Source organism: Manis pentadactyla, chromosome 1, assembly GCF_030020395.1.
Source record: "Manis pentadactyla isolate mManPen7 chromosome 1, mManPen7.hap1, whole genome shotgun sequence".
Classification (NCBI taxonomy): domain Eukaryota; kingdom Metazoa; phylum Chordata; class Mammalia; order Pholidota; family Manidae; genus Manis; species Manis pentadactyla.
Genome location: NC_080019.1, coordinates 122,688,614 through 122,698,496, shown reverse-complemented (window position 1 = coordinate 122,698,496; position 9,883 = coordinate 122,688,614). Strand labels below are relative to the sequence as shown.

Genomic DNA, 9,883 nt, shown 5'->3' with positions numbered 1-9,883 from the left:
CCAGAAAAAACGCTGGTAAGGAAATGTCTGGAAAAGAAACTGTACTGGCAAATAAAGCTTCATTATCCCTCATGTGCTGGACTCTGCTAGTCTTGGACTCCAAAACCATATCCCTGCTCTGGTGGGGCCTGTGACTCGTACTTGACTCTTCAGGCTGGGAAGGCTGGCCCCGCAGGACCGCTGGTTCTGGTGTCTGCCCCGCATTTGCAGACTCACTGAGTCCCTCTCTTCCAGTGCAGAGGAAGGAAGCCTTCCCTTCCCTCACAGCGCCCACAGCCCATCACCTTTTCTTTTATGTGAAGTAGTATGAGGCAGTAAAGCCAGAGGGATTTGACTGTCAGTTCTGTGGGCTTCTAGCTGCATGACCTCAGGCAAGTTACTTCACCCTCCTGTGCCATTTCCTTATCTCTCGCTTCTGTTCATACATTTACTGAGCACCATTTCTGTCCTAGGCAGTGCTAGATAAAACAGATGTGTTGTGAGGATTAAATTAGACACTTCAGTAAAACACTTAGCAAATCATCATGGAATAAGTACTCAGTCACTGTTAACAAATACAGTACTCGCCATTATTGTTGCTTCTGTTTGTCTTTGGAGGAGCGTGGAATGTGGAAGGCCATTGCAGCCTCCATGCATGCCTCTGACCCTCTCATGCCATCACGGAGGCTCTCGGGCCCCTTTGCTGGGTAGGGCCACTGTCTTCCCAGACTTCTCTGTGGAGCCGCAGCCAGCTCGCTCCCTCCCTCTGTATCTCCATCATTCCACAAAAGGCAGCTGCTCACAGGGGGCGGGTTGTGGGTGTGGTGGGGGTGCGGTGGAGATGGAGCCCATAACCAACTGCAGCTAAATCAAAGGGAGAAAAGTGAGACTCTGGAAGAGCAGGAAATTAGGCGTCCTTCTGGGGAAGAAGAGGTTATTTCCACCTGGAGTCAGAAGGAGGGTTTCAAAAGGCTTCAGGGAGGAGGTGGCCCTCAGGCCGTGCTTTGAAGAAGAGGGAGGATTTGGTGGGTTGTGTGGAGGTGGGAAGAAGGAACGTGCATGATGTGTGAGGCCTGGTGTCTGCAAAGGAAACCAGTGTAGGCCAAGAATGTGAAACCCTTGGTGTCTGGGCTGTCAGCTAATTGGGCAGACATTTTAAAAGCTTCCACTATACTGTCCATAATACTTCGGGGTCATTTTTTTCACATACATTATGTTGTTTGAATTTCACAAAAATCGAATCAGGCAGAGTAAGAATCATTATGCCCATTTTCCAGGTGAGGAAATTGTGCCTCAGTGAGGTAAAGGATTTTCACTGACTCCATGAAGGTGGCCATTGGGAATGTGGCCTCTGATCTCTTGGCTCCAAGTCCAGAGCACTTTCTCTGGTGTAAAGCTGCCAACTGCTCTCCCCCAGTCCTCCCACTGCCCCCAGGCTGGTCTTTGGAGCAGAAGACCTTGGCGCTGGTCGCTGAGCCTCAGGCGATGCTGCAGCAGCACTTCCCAGGGCTCTGCAGCAGTGTTCCTCGAGGTCCATTCCTGTGGATGGGCTCCACCCTCCTCCTACAACCACCGCTTCTGCACACAGCCACTTCCGAAGCCTGGATCTCATGCCATACACACACCCTTGCCTAGCTGTCCTGCCTCTCATAGGGCCCACCCAAACTCCTCCACCTGTTCATCTGGGCCCTTTGGGAGCCAGCCTGCCCTTTTGGCCTCCCCAGCCTCCTTCCTTGCTTCCTGTGTGTGAGGCACTGAATCTCTTGCAGTTCCCCAAATGCTCCAAGGTGGCCCCTCATGGTTTAATGTCCACATCAGCTCTGGAGCCAGATTTCTTGGGTTTAAAACTGAGAACCACCACTTAAATAGCTGTGAAACTGAGAACAAGCTCCTGTAAACTAAGCCTCAGCTTCCTTATCTGGAAAATGGGGATAATGAGAGGACCCATCTTGTGAGAATTTGTGTAGACTCCTTGGCTAAAATGCAATGATTAGCTTGAGACCTGGTACATAGTAGGTGCTTAATAAATATCCTTGTGGCTGTTTGCAGTGCAAGAACGACTTTCCCTGGCTGGTGAATTTCCTTGATGGTGAACTCTCTCAGGCTCCCTTGTCCTGCTGCTCCCTCTGGGAAGCCTCTCCTAACTGCCTTGAGGTGAGCACCTCCCTTCCTTTCTCCTTCTGTCCTGTGTCCCCAGGGTATCCTGCAGACACATCTCTCATGTGCCTCCTGCTCATCTTAGCTGCCTAAGTTGGCCTCATTACCATAGTTAGAGCTCCTTGTGGTAGGGTCTTGTCATTTCTGAGAACCAAGGCCATGTCTGGGTCACTGTCATGCTTCCCGTGCCCAGCACAGCCCTGATGCATAGCAGGTTCGAAGGCAAGTCTGTGGAGAGAGGAAATGGCATGCAGGGCTGGCCCTGAGGGTATGGCTGGTGGCACAGTCACCTATACATTGGGTGACCACGGGTAGCTAGCTCTCTGAGAAATAAAATGGGCAACTGACCTACCTCCCTGGTCTGACAGTTGGTCCAAAGATCACAGTTCCTGCAGGACCACACAGGCACAACCCTGGAAGGTATGACAAGATTTGGGAATGAAACACTCAGCTGATGTCCTATCACAAGACATTAGCATGTTAATCAGAGTGGACTTAGCAGGAAGTGAGAAAGCACCTCGACAGGGCCCCTCATTTACCCAAGCTCCTTCTAAGGCCCGCACTTCACGTCAGACTTGTCATTTTGTGGTCTTTTCCTAAAAGATGGCTCCCAAATTATCCAAGTTTCAGAACCCCGATCTTAGTGGCCCCCAGAGTTAATCTTTCCACGGGAAGCCCCCTCATCTTCTCTGCCTCCGGGTGCACCGTGCCCTCTCCTGGCTTCTCCACACTTGTCTGTACACGAAGACCGGCTGTGAGAGTTGCTAAAATCCATGCAGAACGCCTCCTATCGTGCACACCCACTGCTCCTCCCACGGGCTTCCTCACATCCTGAAACTCCCTGCTGGCTCTGCTCTGAACGGTGCCACAGCCCTCCCCACACATCTCCCCCACTGCACCCCAGTTGGGGCCAGCCTCCTTAGGAAAGCCTGCCTGGACTTCAGGCACTCAGGTCTCTCCCTTCTAGGCCCTCTGTCTCCATAAACCACAGTGATGGTGAACAGCCCCTGCCCCCAACCTGCACTGCATGCCTGTGGGTCAAAAAGGCCGGCCTGTCCCTTGCCCAGTTCCCATGTGTGGGAAAAGGGAGTGGGGGTTGGGGGGTGATGTTAGACACATTCAAACCATTTCCTCAGGGAGGAAATGTCATTTTCATAAATATGCTATTTGAAGGCTACCTATACACACCCTACAGGGCCCGGTTCTCAGTCCTGGTTGCACTTCTGAATCACTCAGGAGCTTTAAAATATATTGATGCCTTGTTTCCACTGTAGAGATTCTGTTTTAATTGGTAAAAATATAGTGCAGCTACAAGGAATTTTTAAAGCTCCCAGATGATTGTAATGTGTGGCCAAGATTGAGAATTACTGCTTTAGGGAACATAGTCTGTAAATGCAAAGGCAGGCAAAAAGTGAGGGTTTGGAGCCAGATGAGTTGTAGCACGAGTAACAAAACAACACTCAGTAACTTTGGCTCCCTGGTTTGACTTGAAGAGATGCACCACTGCCTCCCCCTCCACCAGCGATGGGATGGGAGCTGGACCAAAGCTCTGTGTGGTAGGTGAGGGCTACGGTGGCTCAGCCTGCTCCCCTATTCCCAGATGGTGGGGGTTTTAGGGGAGAAGCTGACTTTTAGGGGAACAGGGCCAAGTCTTTATTTTGGCATGCACTAGACCTGAGTCAGAGGTCTTTCCAGGAGCTTGAGACAAGGGTTCAGTGTTTGTACTGTTCAGTTTCCAAAACTCACTCACCCTGGACTCTGCTTCCTCTTTCCTCCAAATCCAACTGGTCACCATGTTCTGAACTGTCATCCTCTGGTCATTCTCTGAACCACCCTTCCTCCCTAGTCCCTCTGCCCAGGACCCCTCCTCCTAACCTCGATTGCTCCTTCTACTAGAAGCCCTTGCATTAGCTTCCAGGCTGCTCTGTCCTTGTTTTCTCTCTACCAGATCAACGTTCCTGTCTTAGTGGACCTCTCTCTCTCTCTTTCTCTGATTGAAGAGCCCAAACCCTCTGTGTTTAGGACCAGTGGTTCTTAGAGTGTCTCCTGAGGACCAGCGAATAGGCATCACTGGGGAACTTGTTGGAAATGCAAGTTCCAGCCCCAGCCTAGACCCACTGCATCAGAACTCCTGTTTACCAAGCCCTCCAGGTGATTCTGAGACGTGGCCTGGGAGAGTCGTCCCCATTCTTGTGTGCTGTCCACCATCTCCTGCACCTGGGTTCCGGTTTGCCTCTTTATCCAATTCTCTACTGTCGCATGGCCCACATCTCCTCCCATGGGACTCTGCTCAGACTGTTTCTTCTCCTGGAAAGTCTTTTTACCACTTCAAAGGATCTAAGTCTGTTTCTCCTCCAGGATCCAGCTCCAACACTTATTTTTACAGATCCCAAGATTCCTCCTACATGGACATTTTTCCCCACCCTGACCTCCTCAGCATTCTTTTCTTTTCCTTTTTCTCTCTCTCTCTCCCTCCTTTACTTTCTCTTTTTCTGAGTTTTACCTTCAAAGCAGGGCTTTTGTCAATCAAACTGTGTGTTATAATTACTCAAGGAACTTCAAAAAATATGTATGCCCAGACTTTACTCTAGAGCAATTAAATCAGAGTTTCACAATGAAGCCTGTTATCACATGATTTAAAGTACCCTAGATATTGTTAATATGTAAGTGAAACTAAGTCCCTCTTTCCTGAAGCAACCAGCAGGGAAACCATGATGAAAATCACAGGGACTGGTAGCCACAAGACCCAGTCCTGCTCAGGGCCTCTGTCACCCCAGCCATGTCACTCTGGGCAAGTCCCTGCCCCTCTCTTGACTTCTCTGTCCCAAGCTGCCAAATGGGGCATTGTTTTAGCTCCGTGGCTCTTAAAGTAGCCATGCCTGGACCCCACCCCTAGAGACTTCTATTTATTGGCCTGAGGGGTGGCCTGGATTCCTATGTGTAGCCAGGGTTGAGAACCACGCTCAGAGATCTTACTCAGCAGCTCACGAAACTATGCAGTGGTTGACTTTTGGGAGCAAGGGTGTCTGCTCTTGAAATACTTGGACTTCTCTTCCCTGGCACCTGTTAACCTTTCCTCCCCTAAGGATGAATCCCCATACTGGGTGACAGTGATGAAGGGCCCACGAAATGTCTTTGGCTGATAGCTGTAGAGCCCCGGATGTTTTGAACCCACTGTAGGAGGCCACATTAGGTGTGTTTGGCAGGAGGTGGATCAGGGATCAGATGAAAATCCTCACCAGAAGCTTGGTGGAGGGTCATGGAAAGGGCCCATTCTTCAGCAACCTCAAGGCCTCACCTCATCTCTTGGCTCGAAAAAACCTTGCCATGTCCAGCACAGACCCAGAGATAGGTTTTCTTCATGGTCAGGTCAGGGCATTATTTAAAGGGAGGTATAAAAAGAGAACTCTTAAGTAGTGGAAGACAGGATGTGCTAAGGGCAGCTGAAGTCTGAAATGAGCTGAGAAGTCAGGCTCCAGACTGAGGGAGGCAAAATGGTCTAGCCGCGAGGGGAGAGGCTGGCCAGGGAAAGAGCCTGTTTATTTAAGGGGTGGGCACAGGGAAGGGAAGTGAAGGCTTACATAAAGCACCTCTCTGATGAAGGTGTTACTGATCCCCAGAGAAACCCAGTGGCCATCCACAATGGGCCGCTCTGTTAATGTGCACATCAGGCTTTTGCCTACAAAGGGAACTGGCCCCAGTGCAGGGGAACCCAGCGCAGACACCCTCCTCTTCAGAGCCAGGAGAATGGACAGGGGGGAGATGGAAGAGACACTCCCTGAAATCTTCATTCCCCTGCCTGCCATGTGCAGCCAACTCTCCTCTGACAGCCGTGCTCTTCCTCCATGCCCTTGCCCATGACGAGTCCGTCTCCTGAAGACGGGCTGGTTCCTGAGTCCGGCTGCTGCTGGAGGAGTGGGGAGGGGTCGTTTTGCAGTGAGAGGCCAACAGGCCTAGGGAAGCCTGAGTTGCTTTGCAGATGAGGAAACAATCCTGGGGGAGTGGCGTCTGGTCCAGGCCAGACCATGGGGCCGGGACAGAGGTCAGGCTGTCTGGAGCTTGCAGCACTAGACCATGTTTCCTTTAGTGATGACTTTACAGTCTAAGCCCTTGAGGAATAAAATGCACATGGAAAAGGAGCTTAGTTTTGACTCCTTGACATGGTCTGGGACCAGCTCTCTCTGTAGGGGGATGAGGATGTCACAGGGCATGGGTGTGATGGGTCTCCGCTGCACCCCCTTCTCTTTGAGGTATCTGATGAAGGCTGAGGGGGTGAAGACTCCTGGGGTTGCTCCAGGCAGATTCAAAGTTTTGGAGCTTGAATGTTGGTCAGATAAAGCTTTCTGGTCCCAAGGACGGAGAGAAGCCTTACACGTCATCCTCTGGAAGGCCCAGCATGGCTCTGGAAACACTGGGTCGACTTTGCAAGGCCACTGTTGGTTGCCTTTAGATAAATGGACCAGATGGGTCTGAATTCATTTCCTTGGCCTGGGGCTAGAGTGAGAAAGGAGAGGAGAGCCTGACACTGCATCGAGGTTTCCTGTGCAAATGGGAAAGGCATAGGGGACATCTTGGACCTGTCAATTATAAAGTAGTCAGAGAATCCCAAAGGTGGAAGGGGGCTTAGATCAGTTAAGTATCTGTCATCTCGATGGCCCTCCCTGCTGGTTTTCCAGATGAGGAGACTGAGACCTGGGCTGCAGGGTAAGGGGTTCTCCAGGGGGGTCTCAGCAGAGTTAGGCCCAGAGCAAGCTCACCAATTGTGGATAAAATGAGAGCTCCTGTGGCCAGGATTCTCACCTGGTCCTGGTTGACTGGCTCACTGCACACCTGTGGGCAATTCATGGCTGTTGACTCTATATAAAGAGCTCTACGCAGTGCTCTGGGTGTGACATGGTGGCACGGCTGCAAGACTGCAGGAGAACAGAGTAGAGGATAGATGGTGCAGCACCGAGGACAGAGGCCCAGAGGATGGCTGTGTGGGATGGCTGTGCAGGCAGAGAAGCCCAGAGGATGGCTGTGCAGACAGGCGGGCCTAGAGGCAGAGACTGGCTTGCTGCATGCAGACTTGCTTTGAATGAACGGGATTTTAGTGACTGACCTGCCACCTGGAAATAAAGTTGTGTAAAACCCTTTCACCCCAAGAACGTTTTGCTGTCATTTTCTTTGGTCACACTGAATCCATAGTGAACTTGCCCAGGGCTGAAACCCATTGGCAAGACACAGAGTAATAGTGGCAGCTCCTTCCTGCCTGTCCAGGGCTCAGCTCTTCTCCTGTGGGCTGTTTGCACAGGTGGTGGTCAAGCCATATCTCTGTGTTGCTCAAGCACCAGTGTGAGCCATCTGCCAGGTGGAAGCATGGGTCAGAGCCTGGCCTGATACTGGGCTAGTCATGAACCTCTGATTGATGGGTCATGCTACCTTTTGAGCTACTGTGGGAAGGTTAAGGGAAGCCCTAAGTCCTGAGATACAGAGCCACCTGAAGGGAAGTGGCCAAGGAGGAAGAGCATTCTTATGGTTAGCTCTGCCACGTGAGGCTCCTTTTCGTCCCTGTCATCTTATTTCAGTATTGGAGTTCAGGTGGTTGGTGAGCAGAGGCCTGGGAACTGACAGATGTATGGTGATAGGATTCATGGCAGGGAGAGGCCCGAAAGCCTGCCGGACAGAAAGAGTGGAGCCTGTGAATGTGTGGAGGTGATGGGGCTGCCCTGCTAGGTGGTCAGCATGGGGGTGGGTCTCGGGGGCTTGGGGGAAACAGGCCTCAACTGTGGACAAGGAGGGCGCAGGTATAAGAAGGTTGGCAAGTAGGGATTCCCCTGCCCCCACACAGCAAATGACCAACGAGTCAGAGCCATGGAGCTAAGAGGTTAAGAAGACAGGCTTAGAAGCCAGACAGAAAGTCCAGGCTCAGCCTCTTTCCAGCTGCATGAACATGGGCACGGTACTTAATTCCTCTGAGTCTTAGTTTCTTCATCAGTAGGATGGGGATTAGAGTATCTACTTCACAGGCCATTGTGAGAATTCAATACTACACATGTCAAATGTTTATCACTGGGCCTGGCCTTCAGTATAAAATTATTATTGCTTTGTTCTTTTGGGGATTTTTTTCCAGTTCCCCAGGGAACTGCTGGTTTATAGAACAGGAGTCTTTTGTTTGGCACCCAGGAGAAATACAATAGAGGGAGGACAGAGTCTATAGTGCTTTTTGTAGGCTATCACCTATTTATCTTACTTTTGACTTTGGCTAGAGTATATGGGGGCAACAGGATGAGATCCCGTGGGCAGCCTGCGACTACATGATCTCTTACAAGCACTTTCAGAGTACACAGAGAGGCTTCCTCCTTCTAGGACGTGGCCTGGAGATGACGTCCCTTCATTCCCCACTCTTACCCAGAAGTCCCTCACACACTGTAACACTCCCTTCCGGTTCCTCACGGTCGGGCCTCAGTGTGGCAGGGGGCTCAGACAGCTGAAGTCACGTCTTGCTCAGGCCTTGCCTGCCTGGGTGTGACCTACCACTTGCTCTGGGACCTGCTAGGGTCTCAGCATTTCCTGCTTGGAGCTGAGAGTCCTCTGTGGCCTCCCTCTGTCTGAGGGAGTGTGCTTGCTGGGCCTGTGTATCTCCTCCAGGGGATTCCTGGTCCCAGAGGTACCTCCTGACGGGCCTGGAAACCCTCCCTTGCCTTTGGACTGCATTATGCCCCAGGGCTCTGATTTGCAGGAGGTTTAGGAAAATGTTGCACTTTCAGTCAGCACTGGGAATCTTCATCAGGTCTGGAGGTGGCAGAAGGACCAGAGCAAAGATTTGGGCAGGATTTCCTGTAGGGAAGGTACAGCTCTCTCCTTCCCTCCCTCTACATAGATCTTAGTTTTACCTCAAAATAAAATGAACAAATATTTAAAGAAGAACTGAAAGGGAGCAAATTATTAATCTTTCTGGGACAGTCATAGGTCTTGGCATGAACCTGACTTCATGTGAGTCCTTAAAACAAACTGTGGCAGCAGCGACTGCTAGCCAGTCAGAGAAATCTTGTTTCTTCTTCCTGGTTGTCAGTAAGACTACATTTCCCAGACTCCCTTGCAGCTAAGCATGGCCATGTGACTGAGTTCTAGCCAATAGAATGTGAGTAGGAATGATGAGAGCCTCTTCTAGGTCTGGTCGGTCAAAACATCTCAGTGCGCCTCTATATGTTACTTTCCCCTGTGGGCCAAATGAAGATAATGCCCAGATACCCTCAAAAGACACACTGTAATGGCTGTGTCCATCCAGCTTGGATTACTGCAGAGCCCCTGGATTGACTCATTGATCACGTCAAACCTGCTATGTGAACATGAAATTGTGGGTTTTGTTTGCTAGAGCAGTGCACTGATACTAACTCATACAGGAACAAACATTTGAGCTAGAGAGACAGTCTCTAGTCCTTGTAATCTAAGCCTATATACCCTCTTCATGGTAATTATGTTCTACAAAGTTGCTGTGATCACTAAATTAGCAAATACTGGATCATTGCTCCTAGGAAAAATTTAGGGTTAGCTTCCTGGGAGCCTCTGATCACAACATTTTTGTCAACCCATGAATACATAATATTGATTTATGTGCGCTTCTGTTTAAAGGCACCTTATTTAAATATGTTATTAATTCATTAACAATGAGCTTACAGCCAATGGCATTTTAGCTCATACCTGGATGAAATTTATGTAACACACACATTTTCTCCATAGGGGCTTCTTACACTAAGGCACACTG

General features: G+C 50.3%; 1 long non-coding RNA gene across 1 annotated transcript in view; it reads left to right on the top strand.

Moving 5' to 3' along the window:
- LOC118907089 (uncharacterized) overlaps positions 1-9,883 on the top strand; it is a 59,159-nt gene that overhangs the window by 24,595 nt on the left and 24,681 nt on the right. The window contains exon 3 of the long non-coding RNA XR_008997304.1: positions 2,029-2,133. This is a non-coding gene — a long non-coding RNA (uncharacterized LOC118907089). The remainder of the gene's footprint in view (positions 1-2,028; positions 2,134-9,883) is intronic.